Source organism: Mizuhopecten yessoensis, unplaced genomic scaffold, assembly GCF_002113885.1.
Source record: "Mizuhopecten yessoensis strain PY_sf001 unplaced genomic scaffold, ASM211388v2 scaffold10867, whole genome shotgun sequence".
In the NCBI taxonomy this organism is placed as follows: domain Eukaryota; kingdom Metazoa; phylum Mollusca; class Bivalvia; order Pectinida; family Pectinidae; genus Mizuhopecten; species Mizuhopecten yessoensis.
The window spans coordinates 1,244,193-1,257,916 of NW_018408761.1; the positions used below are offsets into that span (position 1 = coordinate 1,244,193).

A 13,724-nucleotide genomic window follows, 5' to 3' on the forward strand; every position below is an offset into this window, starting at 1 on the left:
GTGCTCCCCCTCACCATCTCTTTAAATTATCTGGTGATAATGACCCTAGTTCTCCCCCCACCTCTTCCCCTTAGGGTATCCTGTGACCCCAGTCCCCCCCCCCCTAGAGTAATATGTGACCCCAAGTACTCCCCCTCCCCATCTCCTTATATTATCCTGTGACCCTAGTTCTTGTCAAACACCCCTTCATTCCTACCCTTTGAGAACATCACTTAGAAGTTACTCACCTTAAAAAGAATTTACAGTTTTTACATTCACAACTGTCAAAGCTGGACATTATGTCCAGGGCAACTAAGGATCAATATACATGTATGACAGGTAGAGTTCCCAGTGGACGAGACCAACAACAATCCATGCAAAAACTTATGCAACAATGAAGGGCTATACATATGCCTATGTCAGTCAGTGTATTTCATAATAATCACAACCGGATCAGTTTACTGTGAGTCACATGCTTACTACATCCACAAGCTTATGACTGGGCGAGACCATTCTATACTCACAAACTACAGCAGAATTGCTGTGGTGATTTCTGTGTATCCTTGGGGTGTCTCCTGAGTATCAGGGGCGTAGCTGGACCGTGTGTGTGACAGGGGTGGGTATAACAATCCCTAGATAGATAGATAGATAGACGTGTGACCACCGCCCCACATGTACAGTACACAGCCACACACTGGCTTATCTCCCCATACACATGTGTTCTACCAGTATACATATATACCTGCTATCTAGATAGCACACATATGTGGTGACCGTAGCAGATCTTACCTGACTGTCATAAACAAGCTACTCCTCTGGCTCATATATATGGGTGATGGGGACTTTATATTACATAGTTATAGTAAGTAATGGGTGCTTTATATTACATACAGTTAGGGATGGGCACTTTATATTACATACAGCTAGTGATGGGTGCTTTATATTACATACAGTTAGTGATGGGGACTTTATATTACATACAGTTAGTAATGGGTGCTTTATATTACATACAGTTAGTGATGGGTGCTTTATATTACATAGTTATAGGAAGTAATGGGTGCTTTATATTACATACAGTTAGTGATAGGGACTTTATATTACATACAGTTAGTGATGGGTGCTTTATATTATATTCAGTTAGTGATGGGGACTTTATATTACATAGTTATAGTAAGTAATGGGTGCTTTATATTACATACAGTTATACCTGCTATCTAGATAGCACACATATGTGGTGACCGTAGCAGATCTTACCTGACTGTCATAAACAAGCTACTCCTCTGGCTCATATATATGGGTGATGGGGACTTTATATTACATAGTTATAGTAAGTAATGGGTGCTTTATATTACATACAGTTAGGGATGGGCACTTTATATTACATACAGCTAGTGATAAGGACTTTATATTACATACAGTTAGTGATGGGTACTAAATATTACATACAGTTAGTGATGGGCACTTTATATTACATACAGTTAGTGATGGGTGCTTGATATTACATACAGTTAGTGATGGGTACTAAATATTACATACAGTTAGTGATGGGTACTAAATATTACATACAGTTAGTGATGGGCACTTTATATTACATACAGTTAGTGATGGGTGCTTTATATTACATACAGTTAGTGATGGGGACTTTATATTACATACAGTTAGTGATGGGTACTAAATATTACATACAGTTAGTGATGGGTACTAAATATTACATTACATATATTGAGTTATGGGGACTTTATATTACATTACATACATAAATATTAAGTGATTGGGACTTTATATTACATACAGTGAGTGATAGGGACTTTATATTACATACAGTTAATGATAGGGACTTTATATTACGCTAGAGCGCTGACAAGGATTTTCAAAAAATAGTAACGGTGACCTTGACCTGACCCTGAAATTTGAAGTTGTTTGAGATATTGTCCTTTGTAATTGTATGAAGTTTGATCCCTCAAGGAATGAAGCTGCTAGAGCGCTGACAAACATTGGTGTTACGTATGTACGTACACAGACGGACGGTATAGTCCCCCCCCCTCCCCCCGTAAGTGATTAGGGACTTTATATTACATACAGTAAGTGATGGGGCTATTTATTACATAATTATAAGAAGTGATGGGGGCTTCACATTACATAGAGTTATAGTAGGGGGTGGGGGTGAGGGTAACATTCATTAACATTGGCAAACTATAACATATAACAAAACTTTTACAGTTTAATGCCCTATATTTACAGTTTACTGTCCTAATTTAAGCTTTAACCTCAAGATGTTTAATATTCCGATTCAAATGTGTCAAAATATATAAGGGTCAGAGTATTGTAGATAAAACCTCTTTCGACGCTCACCCAAAGTAATGGATTTTTCCTTAAAAGAACCTTGACAATTACTAAGTCATATAAAAATTGACAGAAGATTGTGCCTCCTGGTACTTACTCATGTACCTGTTACCTCATTAGCATGAAGCAAAACCAGGTGTACACAGGTACAGGTGTACTAGGTGTATATGGGTGATGCATTGCCCAGAGGTGGTGGAGGAGACAATTTAACTAGCTCTATCATTGTTGTCATTTTCCATATAACTGCACACGCATTCATAAATCTTGTTCTGGGGTATGCTAAACTCCCAATATCGCCCTTAACCACCTCCAGATTTCTTACAACACACTTAACACCACCGACACAACCAGCCAGGGAAGAAGAGCCTGTATCAAAGACTGCTTTGCACACCCTCATTGTTTCGGATGTCAAGGACCTTTTGGCTATTTATGGTAACACTTGATGTAATTGTGGATTGACTTGAGCACATTTACACATGAAGTGTACTAGATATCTCCCATACAAAACTTCACAAGAGCAACAAATTTAAATGAATATGCACTCTTTAACATTAGTATTTTGGTCAGCCAAAGAATACTTGTTCTAGCATCATGAGTTGTAGACAGGTGGATTGAATACATTGTGTCAATAATTAGCGCCGTTCTGCAAATTCATGGCAAATGTTGAAGGCATTCTAGACAGATCCAGCATGGACTAAATCAAAGACTAGATTACCTTTTTCACAGAGCTGAAATACACAGGCCAGTTGTAGCTGGCTCCTTGTTTGTACCATAAATCACTAAAAATACCCCATGTTCTCACATCTTCTGCTGTTCACAAGTCTAAACAAGACCACTTTTTGAGGGTTTTTTCCCCATCTGGGCTTGTTTTCTATTTGTTATCTATTCTATGTATTCCTGCCCACTTCTCTATCATCACAAAGCTTGGTTAACAAAGTGTGTTCAATTGATCGACCTTGTCTGGCATGAATGTCACAGGAATCACTAAAACCGTCATGGTCATTGTGAGTCCGATTGAAAATATTGAAAATGGTTTGTATGCAATGTTACTAAACAAAACTAATAAAGGATATCTCAAATATTTGTTGATTTATCCTGTAATCCAATATGCACGACTTCGTTCATGTGAAGTTACTCATTTGACCTGTCATTCAGTATAAGTCAAGGTTATCGAACATGACACGAGCAAATACAACTGCCAGCTTTGTGTCATGAACTCAACTTGCTTTAAGAACATTTGTTTCTGGTCTAGTATGTTTGAAACAGTTTGTGTTACTGAACATGGACATAATGATGATTCAATATGGTAATACATCAGAGATTATAACACAACATTATCTAATTTTGGCTCCTCCATGTATGGATCCAACCAGGCCCCAAAGGCCATCACACAAACCCCATCATCAACATGTAACTGGCTGAACCTCAGGCTTTCATTAGCAGTGATTGGCATTTAATTGAATGTGATCGTTAAGTTTAATTGACAATCTTGTGATAAAAGAACAATGGATTAATGTAATTCCAATAAGGCATGGTATGTATCGATTCTTTTGCTGCCATTATCACAATACAAGTGTCTTGATACAGGCAATGATGATAAGATAAAAATTCCAGCCCTAATATGAAGCTAATATGAAGCTAATATGAGTAGTGTTTCAATCTGTTACTGAAACACTTTTTTAATTGGTTGACCACTGTCATGAATATTGCTGCTGTTTCGTCCTACAATGCCATCGAACACTGTTGACGAACATCAAAGCTTCCTTGCCATATTACACTAGGGAACAACAAAGACAGACAAACGATGGTGGTCACAACATTAAGGGAGACAAAAAAAATGTCCTTTGTAGAAGTGCTATTCATAACTACCCATCAACAATGACAGACTAACCTTGTTACATTTCAACTCAATAACGATGGACATAATATACAAAGTATTATACAGCGAGTTTAAATCTGGTCACCAGTCATTTCCAACACTGACAGACAATTTAACATGGTTTCCCTACCAGCAACACTGACAAAGATAAGTAAACACCACTACATGCTTCCCATAACCTTCATACTATTTTTATTTAGTCTATCTATCATTAAATAGTCTACATACTGCCTGTAAGTCTACATACAATCTATAGGTCTACATACCATCTATTAGTCCACACCATCTGTAAGTCTACATACATTTATAGGTCTACATACCATCTATAGGTCTACATACCATCTATAGGTCTACATACTAACATACCATCTATAGGTCTACATACCATCTCTAAGTCTACATACCATCTATAGGTCTACATACCATCTATAGGTCTACATACTATCTATAGGTCTACATACTAACATACTATCTATAGGTCTACATACCATCTATAGGTCTACATACCATCTATAGGTCTACACAGCATCTATTAGTCCACACCATCTGTAAGTCTACATACCATCTATAGGTCTACATACTATCTATAGGTCTACATACCATCTATAGGTCTACATACTATCTATAAGTCTACATACTATCTATAGGTCTACATACTATCTATAGGTCTACATACTATCTATAAGTCTACATACTATCTATAGGTCTACATACTATCTATAAGTCTACATACCATCTATAGGTCTACATACCGCCTGTAAGTCTACATACCATCTATAGGTCTACACAGCATCTATTCGTCCACACCATCTGTAAGTCTACATACCATCTATAAGTCTACATACATAGACACTACACTGTACTGTTAATCAAGTTTATAATTTGTATATATATATTTGTTGTATAAAGTCTGCATATGTTTAGCTAATCAGATAAGACTTGGTATATGCTATAAACATGTCTACCCAGATATACAGGTTTATATACACAAAATAGCCTTACCAGATCACCACCATGTCTATCACAGGTTTGCTCGCTAACAGCTTGCAAGTGTCATGTCAATCTTTTTACTTAGTCATGTAGATTTTAATCATTGTCTGCCTACTCAACTGACCACACTGAAGCTATTACCGGATGTTTACAACAATCCTCTGAATATGATGTGTTAAGCTCTCAAGACACGGCCCCTTGCACAGTAAGTAGTGGGTATACCTGTGAAGTAGCTTATTCAACAGGGTTGACCTCACATGTCAACCTTTAATGACCTTGATGAAGTTGTAAAAAACACATATATTTACAGCCACACAAAACACATGTGTCTGCTGGTATAAAGTGCAAATCACCAACCATGTGCGACATTCGACTGGTCCAGAGAACTGTGAGCATCCATCATCAATGTGGCATGCTGGGAGATGAAGGTGAACAGCACAGATGACAACATGTTACAGTGATACCTGCCTTACCCTGGTAGTGTTTGATCCAAGTGTTAAGAGAAATGTGTAGATAAATCTGACACAGGAGTAACTGCCCAGATCAATGGATCAATGCCACATGCAGCTATTCGCTTCAGTATTACAAAACTGCTGACTGTGTTAAATGACACTAAAAATACAGACAAACCTTACATAATTGAGCTTTTACCGTGAAGATGCCCGCACTGAAGATGTGTGGAAGAACATCAACTACTGATTTGCTTGCAGATGAACATTGCGGCAAAACCCAACAAAATTCCTTAACTGATTTTCACAAATTTGAGAAAATGAACTAGGGAAAGTTCAAGCAGTTTAAACTTTTTATTATTGAAATATTACAATTTATATATAGATATAGATATATAGTATAATATTTAACATGTAAATCGATCACCTTATCTTAAACTGCAAATGTATTCAGGTTGGTTGTTAAAGGATTTTATTTTTTGCTACATACATACAACTCAGCTAGTACATACATGTATATATGCATATGAAATATTAAGTTATAAGCAAAACCTATTTGTTTTTAACATGTAGTCCTGAGCAGCTAGGAAGATTACCATGTTTTCTTGTAATAGCAGTGTCTCACTCCAAAAGAGTAACGTATCTGTTGTAATATTATAAGACGAAGGATATAAATACTGTCTTCTTATGTCATCGTACCCGATACATTCTAAAAGAAAATGAGAAGGTTTTTTTTCAACCTGACAGCAGAGATTGAACAATGTTTTTACTAAATAAATGACTGCTTAAGGTACTGCACTCCATTTGTAGACGAGCATGATAAATTTGACCCTTACAGGTTCCAGAAGTGTAGTGTTTATTTATTTTCTAGTTAAGAAAGGTAAGATTTTAAACAGGTTTGCAAAAAAATATAAGATTGGGAAAGTATGGTTAATGCATGTATATGTACAATATTCCATTCGCATTCGTAGGAAAATCCACAAAACACACTAGATCAAGTAAAGAGTTGGTAGCATTGGTAACATATCTTTTGATGTTTGACCATAACCGACACGTTTAAATGGAAATTTTTCAAAAATATGGCACAATTAAAAATATTCTTTGACTTAAGTGAACTGTTGGCTGATGATCGCATTGAGAGTGGAACATTAACATATATGTGAGCTAATAATACCTGGTAACACCAAAAAAGTGACCAATTACTGGATATCAAATATTGTTCAATAGTTAATTTAAGAGTAAATATAACTTTGATGGTCATAATACAATTTACTGAAATTCTCTAAGACCAATGTTCATATATATTAAGTGAAATCACTAGCAATCAGTAAATCATTTAATGTATTGGACTGTGAACTGATGGGCACAATTAAGTGTATACATGTCCCTGGGGCCTTTTAATAGCATCTAAATTGCACTAGTATAAATAACCCTGCAACCATAGTAGAATGGAGTGAAAACAGAAAACACTTCAAGGCTTAGTCGGTCCTGCCATTGATGGTTGGGATGAACAACTAAACCAAATCTGATCATACCTATTGGCCTTCCTCGAATTTAAAACAACTGGCATCGTTTGAGATAAATTGATGCGTGAACAGCAAAGAGGAAATGTTCTTTTGAGGGGCCTATGTCCCTAATCACAGCGTGATGAGCGATCAGATTAAATACACTGTTCTTCTGATAAGTGGAATGGTAAATGGAACTATTCGTAACAAAGGCCAACCCTGGTTACCATGTGGAACATTAGCCTTAAACTAAACGTTGTTTTTTGTCCCAAAAAAGTAAAGTTTATCATTATATTGTCTCTGCTGTCTACAAGTGTATAGATACATCCTGCTATGTCATACTTGCTTTGGCTGCAAGGCTATCACAAGTTCAATCATGAAAATATTAAGACTTAATATGTTATTAATACTTTGCTGGTAGGCAATTTTATTTGCATAAAATTCTGTGTAGCTATGCATGTGCAGGCGATTGGACTGCTGTCCGATCAGGCAGTCCGATTGCCTGTGCATATGTAGGCTAATGTTTACATTGGTCATTTCTTTCGGAACCTTTCTGCATTTATGTATTAACATATCATATTACTCTTAGAAGGCTCTTAGACTTCTTCAGCAAATACATTACCTAATTTGGCACTTGCCTGGTCAAAGCTGACCAATAGAGTTTAGCCAAGTTAAGATAAGGGTCCATAGCTGACCAATGAAAAGAAAGATCCCTACTGGGGGAACCCCCCATGGTCAGCATCTGATACCCCACGCTACCGCCTCATCACTTTTAAATTCTCTGGTGAGGCGGCAGCAGCTTTTATTTTTGGCCTTCTTTCTAAATTCCCACCCACCCTTACTTTCCCATTTTTTATATATTTAGTTACATTAGTTTGGGTTGTTAAATTGTAGATAATGTAGAATTAGCGTAATAGGAGGACCATAGTTTAAGTTTAAACTATAGAAACAAATAATGATACTGCTTTATTGTTATTACTGTTTTGTAATTATGTAATGCGCAATAAATCATGGTCTATGTTCACCCAAACCAATTTGTATGTTGTTCTTTGGGCTTTGCCAATACATGTACATGAGATTGGATTAATACAACTGATTAAAAGTTTCCTGTACATGTATGTTGAAATCTGTTATCAAGGTCCTAAAACTATATTTAATTTCTAAATATTTTGTTCTGAGGTCAAAATATTTTTTTATGGCAGTTTACCTATTCTTTTCAATGATAACAATTAAAATTTATTTAAGCATCTCATAAATATTGACTTTCAGTGTACTTCCTAACCAGACGATATGTTAAATTATAGACTAGTACATATATAGCTCAGAAATAAAATATGAATAGAGACAAAAGAATCAATGTCACAGACCATTTCAAGAACATCTGATGCTTTTACATGGCTTTGGTTTTATGCACGAATGTGGTTAAGTGTACAGTAATTTAACATGACCAGGCCTGGGTATAGAATGTGTATCTGAGTGGACAGTCATTTAACAAGGCCAGGCCTGTGTATAGAATGTGTATCTGAGTGGACAGTCATTTAACATGGCTTGGCCTAGGTACATAGCCAAAGTGAGAATGTGTGACTGAGTGTACACATTTAACATGGCCAGGCCTGGGTATATAGGTAAGGTGAGAATGGGTGTCGGAGTGTACACATTTAACATGGCCAGGCCTGGGTATATAGGTAAGGTGAGAATGGGTGTCTGAGTGTACACATTTAACATGGCCAGGCCTGGGTATAAGGTAAGGCGAGAATGGGTGTCTGAGTGTACACATTTAACATGGCCAGGCCTGGGTATAAGGTAAGGCGAGAATGGGTGTCTGAGTGTACACATTTAACATGGCCAGGCCTGGGTATAAGGTAAGGCGAGAATGGGTGTCTGAGTGTACACATTTAACATGGCCAGGCCTGGGTATAAGGTAAGGCGAGAATGGGTGTCTGAGTGTACACATTTAACATGGCCAGGCCTGGGTATAAGGTAAGGCGAGAATGGGTGTCTGAGTGTACACATTTAACATGGCCAGGCCTGGGTATAAGGTAAGGCGAGAATGGGTGTCTGAGTGTACACATTTAACATGGCCAGGCCTGGGTATAAGGTAAGGCGAGAATGGGTGTCTGAGTGTACACATTTAACATGGCCAGGCCTGGGTATAAGGTAAGGCGAGAATGGGTGTCTGAGTGTACACATTTAACATGGCCAGGCCTGGGTATAAGGTAAGGCGAGAATGGGTGTCTGAGTGTACACATTTAACATGGCCAGGCCTGGGTATAAGGTAAGGCGAGAATGGGTGTCTGAGTGTACACATTTAACATGGCCAGGCCTGGGTATAAGGTAAGGCGAGAATGGGTGTCTGAGTGTACACATTTAACATGGCCAGGCCTGGGTATAAGGTAAGGCGAGAATGGGTGTCTGAGTGTACACATTTAACATGGCCAGGCCTGGGTATAAGGTAAGGCGAGAATGGGTGTCTGAGTGTACACATTTAACATGGCCAGGCCTGGGTATATAGGTAAGGTGAGAATGTGTGTCTGAGTGTACACATTTAACATGGCCAGGCCTGGGTATATAGGTAAGGCGAGAATGGGTGTCTGAGTGTACACATTTAACATGGCCAGGCCTGGGTATAAGGTAAGGCGAGAATGGGTGTCTGAGTGTACACATTTAACATGGCCAGGCCTGGGTATATAGGTAAGGTGAGAATGTGTGTCTGAGTGTACACATTTAACATGGCCAGGCCTGGGTATATAGGTAAGGCGAGAATGGGTGTCTGAGTGTACACATTTAACATGGCCAGGCCTGGGTATAAGGTAAGGCGAGAATGGGTGTCTGAGTGTACACATTTAACATGGCCAGGCCTGGGTATATAGGTAAGGTGAGAATGTGTGTCTGAGTGTACACATTTAACATGGCCAGGCCTGGGTATATAGGTAAGGCGAGAATGGGTGTCTGAGTGTACACATTTAACATGGCCAGGCCTGGGTATAAGGTAAGGCGAGAATGGGTGTCTGAGTGTACACATTTAACATGGCCAGGCCTGGGTATATAGGTAAGGTGAGAATGTGTGTCTGAGTGTACACATTTAACATGGCCAGGCCTGGGTATATAGGTAAGGCGAGAATGGGTGTCTGAGTGTACACATTTAACATGGCCAGGCCTGGGTATAAGGTAAGGCGAGAATGGGTGTCTGAGTGTACACATTTAACATGGCCAGGCCTGGGTATATAGGTAAGGCGAGAATGGGTGTCTGAGTGTACACATTTAACATGGCCAGGCCTGGGTATAAGGTAAGGCGAGAATGGGTGTCTGAGTGTACACATTTAACATGGCCAGGCCTGGGTATATAGGTAAGGTGAGAATGTGTGTCTGAGTGTACACATTTAACATGGCCAGGCCTGGGTATATAGGTAAGGCGAGAATGGGTGTCTGAGTGTACACATTTAACATGGCCAGGCCTGGGTATAAGGTAAGGCGAGAATGGGTGTCTGAGTGTACACATTTAACATGGCCAGGCCTGGGTATATAGGTAAGGCGAGAATGGGTGTCTGAGTGTACACATTTAACATGGCCAGGCCTGGGTATAAGGTAAGGCGAGAATGGGTGTCTGAGTGTACACATTTAACATGGCCAGGCCTGGGTATAAGGTAAGGCGAGAATGGGTGTCTGAGTGTACACATTTAACATGGCCAGGCCTGGGTATAAGGTAAGGCGAGAATGGGTGTCTGAGTGTACACATTTAACATGGCCAGGCCTGGGTATAAGGTAAGGCGAGAATGGGTGTCTGAGTGTACACATTTAACATGGCCAGGCCTGGGTATAAGGTAAGGCGAGAATGGGTGTCTGAGTGTACACATTTAACATGGCCAGGCCTGGGTATAAGGTAAGGCGAGAATGGGTGTCTGAGTGTACACATTTAACATGGCCAGGCCTGGGTATAAGGTAAGGCGAGAATGGGTGTCTGAGTGTACACATTTAACATGGCCAGGCCTGGGTATAAGGTAAGGCGAGAATGGGTGTCTGAGTGTACACATTTAACATGGCCAGGCCTGGGTATAAGGTAAGGCGAGAATGGGTGTCTGAGTGTACACATTTAACATGGCCAGGCCTGGGTATAAGGTAAGGCGAGAATGGGTGTCTGAGTGTACACATTTAACATGGCCAGGCCTGGGTATAAGGTAAGGCGAGAATGGGTGTCTGAGTGTACACATTTAACATGGCCAGGCCTGGGTATAAGGTAAGGCGAGAATGGGTGTCTGAGTGTACACATTTAACATGGCCAGGCCTGGGTATAAGGTAAGGCGAGAATGGGTGTCTGAGTGTACACATTTAACATGGCCAGGCCTGGGTATATAGGTAAGGCGAGAATGGGTGTCTGAGTGTACACATTTAACATGGCCAGGCCTGGGTATATAGGTAAGGTGAGAATGGGTGTCTGAGTGTACACATTTAACATGGCCAGGCCTGGGTATATAGGTAAGGTGAGAATGGGTGTCTGAGTGTACACATTTAACATGGCCAGGCCTGGGTATATAGGTAAGGCGAGAATGGGTGTCTGAGTGTACACATTTAACATGGCCAGGCCTAGCTATATAGGTAAGGCGAGAATTGGTGTCTGAGTGTACACATTTAACATGGCCAGGCCTGGGTATATAGGTAAGGTAAGAATGGGTGTCTAAGTGTACACATTTAACATGGCCTTGGTATATAGGTAAGGTGAGAATGGGTGTCTATATGTAGATATTTCACATGACCTGGCCTTGTTTTACAGGTAAAGTGAAGATATGTATACATGTTCACATGGCACAGCGTTGTTGAACAGGTAAGAAAGGTGAGGATTTGTGTCTTGAGTGAGGTGCAGTATTGATTTGAAGGTAACATGTGTAAGCCTGTTTGATACAGGTATCCACATCCCACAGCTCTGTATCAATTAATGATAAGCTAAAACAAATCCTCATCATCCTCCCCTAAACTAAAAGCGGCTTCCTATTTGTACACGATGACACATTAATAATAAATCCTACCTTGTGACTACATCCACTTATCTTATCAAACATTCAACAACACAGTAACAACCTAGAAGAAGTATCATTATCGCAGAAAAAAAAGTCAATCAAATCAAATAAAGATATGGAAGATTTCCAAAATCTTAGTTTTTAATTTCATCAGCTAATAGCTAGGTTACAACTGTACAAGTGGGATGTAATACCTGTGGAGTCCTGCTTGGTAAATTTACAATGCTTTAATTTTACCACAGAATATAGAGACAAACACAGGTGTGTGTACAGACATACCTTGATAGGTGTGGAGGGGGATGAACACGTCACAGTGTTTGAACTGTGGTGGAAGGCCTGACATTCGTGGACCTGCTCGCAACCACATGGTCAGACAGACCCCTTGGTCCACAATGTCCTGCTGGTCACGTGACTGGCCGGCCCCTAGCTGTCCCACATTACAGTAGCCCCAACATGACACTTACTGAACCAGATACGAAGGAGACAGCTGTGTACAAAGTACATATACTGTATCTACCTCAGTACACTTCACATCAATCTGTGTACCGTAATTATCCTACACAAGAATCTTTCCACTGTCATGCACATACACATGTATCAAAAGTCACATAAAGAATGGGTTCAGCTTCTACATGTAAACTATCCTTCACAGGAATTGTCCCAGTCACAAACCGATATAAAAGTTTTAACAAAACCTTCTATGATCAGTCATAATGTGAGATAGCATTTCATTCAGGTCTACACTGAACACATTGTAAACCTCATGCTTTGTGGATGAGAATCTGTAAAATAAACAGATTAACATAGATATCCAAACAGCACACATGCTGGTGACACATATTCTTGTTTGACATTTCCAATTGATAATACTATGCAGATCACTACAGGTTCAGAGGTTGAAGGTCCCGACCAGTGATATGGTAGGGTGAAAGGTCAGCAGACACAGCCCAAATTTAGCAATTTCACATTGCCTCATATAAAAGGTAACCTCCACCTTTCCATCTTCATGATGAAATGTCTCCTACCAGGTAATACATCTTGCTTAATGTTACTAATGGGACAGTGCCACCATTTACAAATCCTGCCACCAGACAGTGCCACGATTTACAAGGACTGTTGCCAGAAAGTGCCACCATTTACAATGACTGTCACCATTTAAATAATGTGTTTCTTTAACAGGGTATGTAGAAATCACTTCACCGAGGTCCAAGAAAATGTCTGCAGAATGAAGTCTTCTGTTCAGCCTGCACAAGCCACTGTGACCATATTCAAATAAACATAATTACTAAATTTTCAAGTGCAAATTTCAAAGTTTGATTTTTTTTTATCCAAACTGGTGCATGTCTGTATGTTTGATACTGTGCTAGGTCCACTCATGATTGTGGAATTGATAACTGGGATAAAGTGACTTGCATGTTCCATACATCTGATGTTTTTCACTGGTTGTGAAATATTTGGCAGCCACTCGGTGCAATTAATTACGATGAAAGTAAATGTTCACATATATAGAAAATAAGAAGTCAAGATGAAAATATGATATTCCAGACTTACTCAGTGCTCTATGAAG

At 39.4% G+C, this 13,724-nt stretch overlaps 1 protein-coding gene across 2 annotated transcripts in view; it reads right to left on the minus strand.

Annotated features, from left to right (window-relative positions):
• LOC110463099 (nuclear pore complex protein DDB_G0274915-like) overlaps positions 1-13,724 on the minus strand; it is a 64,841-nt gene that overhangs the window by 17,915 nt on the left and 33,202 nt on the right. The window lies entirely within an intron of this gene.